This window comes from Prionailurus viverrinus, chromosome D1 (assembly GCF_022837055.1).
Source record: "Prionailurus viverrinus isolate Anna chromosome D1, UM_Priviv_1.0, whole genome shotgun sequence".
Lineage (NCBI taxonomy): Eukaryota > Metazoa > Chordata > Mammalia > Carnivora > Felidae > Prionailurus > Prionailurus viverrinus.
In genome coordinates this window covers 57,229,135-57,233,143 of record NC_062570.1, presented here as the reverse complement: position 1 = coordinate 57,233,143, position 4,009 = coordinate 57,229,135, and the positions used below count along the sequence as shown (strand labels likewise).

At 44.4% G+C, this 4,009-nt stretch overlaps 1 pseudogene; it reads right to left on the bottom strand.

The window, feature by feature from the left end:
• Positions 1–2,383: 2,383 nt before the first annotated feature.
• LOC125146888 (olfactory receptor 2AT4-like) lies at positions 2,384–3,336 on the bottom strand (annotated as a pseudogene).
• Between the last annotated feature and the right edge of the window lie 673 nt (positions 3,337–4,009).

Below are 4,009 nucleotides of genomic sequence, written 5' to 3'. Positions count from 1 at the left end.
CAATGCACGTAGGTTCCAATCTTTCCACATCCTCACAAACATTTGCCATTTTCTGTGTGTGTGTGTGTGTGTGTGTGTGTGTGTGTTTAAATAATACCCATCCTAATTTGTGTGAAGTGGTTTCTCATTTTGGTTTTGATTTGCAGTTTCCCTAATAACTAGTGATGTTGAGTGTCTTTCCATGGGCTTATTTGCTATTTATATATCTTCTTGGAGAAATGCCTGCTTAATTACTTGGCCCATCTTTGAATTGTGTTGCTCATTTTTGTTAAGTTGTAAGAGTTCTTTATATATTCCTGATACTACTCCCTTGTCAAATATATGCTTTGCAAACATTTTCTTCCATTCTGGGCATTGTCTTTCCCCTTTCTTGATAGTGCCCTTTGTTGCACTTAAGTTGAAACTATTGTTTTAATTGGGAGATGCAGAGATTGTGCCACGTTACAGGTGGAAAACATTGGTATTGTTATTGTTATTGTTTCATGTCTACTTCTGAAAAATGTTTAGGAGGAACCACAGGGACAGAGTGAGTGGGGTAGAACTAGCCTAGGATTCTGTAGCATCTTGACCCACCCCCCCGTGTGATTCATTCATTGTTCCATCTAGCAGGGGAAGTGAAGACGACAAGATGTCATGAGGCTCTTCCAGGGACACAGGAAACAAAAGCACTGAATTTAAACTGAATTTGGTACGAGAAGAGCAGTCACACAAGACAGAACTTCAGTAGTGATGTGGTGATACTTGTGGAGTTATTTACCAGGCGGTAGTGGAATAAGGAGGGGAAAAAAAATCCTTTCCATGTCCTTAGGTTAAATTCTAAGAGCTTACGGAACTCAGAGGCAAGGCAACTTACTAAGTTGTCTTTTTTATACCTCGAGGATGGCGGTCCCAAGGAAGTCTGGACACCAAGTTCAAGGACTGAGGGAAAGAAGTGCTGCAGATTGAACACAGTTTGAATAGAAGAATGTGAGCCCTGAATCCAGTTGCCCAGGGCCAGGAAACTGAAGACTGAAACAGGAGACTGAAAATCCTTTCTGACTGTAGCAGGATCTCCAAGACTGCCAAATGCAGAGTCCAGGAACAAACCATACCCTTTGCTGACCTGCATCACCAATTGAATTCCCAGCTGCACTGGGTTTTATGCAACAGGAAAATGGTTAAAGTTGGTGCCATGAGTGTCAGAAACTTGAATCCTGGAAACTGGAACAAGAATATCTGTGATGAGCCAGAGATGAGGGTACCTGTCACCTGTGTCCCCCAGACACTTTCACTGTATGGTCTGCATGTCCCTGGCTGGACAAGCCTGACAGGTCTTTGTGAGACAATTTGACATAGGGGAAGGGAATGAGGAGCCTGGACTGGCTGCTAAGGCCAGAAAGAGGAGACACGGGACTGTATTTTGAGAAAGAGTAAAGGTCATGGACACAGCATACTAACAATAAGTCACACTTCTCTACTTAGCTCCCCATTGTTGTGGAACGGCTGAGAAATAAAAGGACTGTCATGCTTTGATGCTCACACAGGTCTGGGAAGGAATACCCTTGCTTTAGCATCAGCTAGAGGAAGGACACACTCTACTTTTCTGACAGGAATGTCTACATACCAGAGGTAAACTTCCTGTGTGACTCGTGTTAAAATATTTGTAGCAGCAGTGAACTTTCAGGCAACAAAGATTGAGAAGGTAGCAGGTTCAGACTTTCTCCTTGAAGGGGCTTTCTAAGTTGCTACCACAGCAGAGAGGGCAAGGCTGATTCACACTATCTGTCAGCAGTCCCGGGGAAAGCTAGAAATATGAATAGATAGAAAGAGATACAAGGGGAAAGACTGAAGTTCTTGCTAGTCAAATGCTTGAAATCTCTGAGATTCAAAATTGTTTGAACTAATGGAAATGTGACCACAATTATTTTCATAGTCTTATGAGATTGGGACTCACAACATAAAAATTGAGTAGAAAAATCTAAGGGTGCCTGGGTGGCTCAGTCAGTTAAGCATCCAACTTTGGCTCAGGTCATGATCTCGCAGTTCATGAGTTCAAGCCCTGCTTTGGGCTCTGTGCTAGCAGATCAGAGCCTGGAGCCTGCTTCAGATTCTGTGTCTCCCTCTCTCTGACCCCACCCCACTCATGCTCCACCTCTCTCTCTCTCTCTCTCTCTCTCTCTCTTTCTCTCTCTTTCTCTCTCTCAAAAATAAATTAACATTTAAAAATTTTTTTAATTGAATAGAAAAAGCCTATACATTTTATCTGTGAATTAAGGAAAGAAAATCATTATATTATTACAACGGAGGAGGAACAATTAAGACTGTATTTTGAGAATTATTGTTCTATCTGGCTATCTGAATTGTCTACTTTTCCCTCTATTGTTATTGACATTTGTGAGTAGAATCAGGGTTCCCCAGCATTCTTTGGGTCCTGGGGACATTCCGTTCTGGTGATGGCTGCTTTGACATTCTTGTTCCTCAGCATAGATGAGAGGGTTGAGGACAGGTATGAGAATAGCATATACCACATTGCCCATGATGTGGAAGTTGAGTGGCAGGTTAGTGCTGTAGGCCACATAGGCTATGGCAATGGATAAGTAGTAGGTGCCAACCACCAGGAGGTGGGACCTGCAGGTGGAGGCTTCTGAGCGTCCTTCTCGGGAGCTGATGCGAAGCACTGAGGCCAGGATGTGGGCATAGGAGAGAAGCACCAGGACAAGGGGCAGGAAGGATACTGCCATGGCGATGCAGAAGCCCATGAGAGCCTGGGGCTAAGCAGGTGGCCTAGACCACAGCCAGGTGGTCACAGAAGCAGTGATAGATGTGAGCAGTGTTGTCAAAAGCCATGTGGGAAGTCTGCACCACCACTGGGGTGGGCAGGAGGAGGGCAGTGAGCCAGACACAGGCTGGCAGTGCAGCATTGGTCTGTGGAGTCATGAGGACAGGATAGTGCAGTGGGTGGCAGACAGCCACATAGCAGTCATAGGCCATGACCACCAGGATGAAGGCTTCTGAGTAGGAGAAGCTATAGAAGAGGTACAGCTGCAGGAAGCAGGCAGGGAAGCTGAGGAAGCAGTCCCCCAGTAAGAGGAGGGACAGTATCTTGGAGATGGTGGTTGTGGTGAAAAGGATGCGCAAGCCTGAGAGGTTGATCAGGAAGAAGTATATGGGCATGTGGAGGCTGGGTTCTGCCACCACAGCCACCAGGATCAGGGCATTTCCCAGCAGGATGAGTAAGTAGAGTAGGAGAAAGACAAAGAAGATAGGAAGAAAGAAAGATTTGGGTAGAGAGGGAATTCCCACCAGGTAGAAGATGGTTGAGGAGTCCTCTGATCCATTATAGGCTCTAGTCTCCATGGTGGGTTAATCTGGATGCCAAGGAAGTAGGTAGGGGAAACATCTGGGAACCAGGCATATCTGGAAACCAGAACAATCAGTGATTCTGGAATGATAATTATGTGATGGTTACTATATAATTAAGGAAACCCTCTTTTCTTTTATAGTAAAGTATGGAAAAATATCTACAATATACAAAACTATGTGTTACATGCTGGGTATATAGTAGATAGTTGAATAAGACAGAGACAGTCTCCAATGTCATAGAGCTAATTCGAGTGGTAGAGAGAGACATTAAGCAATGAACCACACAATTATTTAATGTTTATTTATTTTTGAGGGGGAGAGAGAGAGCGAGAGAGAGAGAGAGAGAGAGAGAGAAGGGGAGGGGCAGAGAGAGATGGAGACACAATCCAAAGCAGGCTCCAGGCTCTGAGCTGTTGACACAGAGCCTGACTCAGGGCTCAAACTCACAGACCATGAGATCATGACCTGAGCTGAAGTTGGATGCTTAATCCACTGAGCCACCCAGGCGCCCCTGAATCACATAATTTAATTGTAGTTGGGTTAAGTGTTATGGAAGAACTTGTTCTCTTTCCCATGTCCCATATCATCCTTTTTGGGGATAACAGATCTCTTAAACCATGTCCCTAAGCTCCTTTTTCTTTTGGCATTTGCTTTTTTAATGTTTATT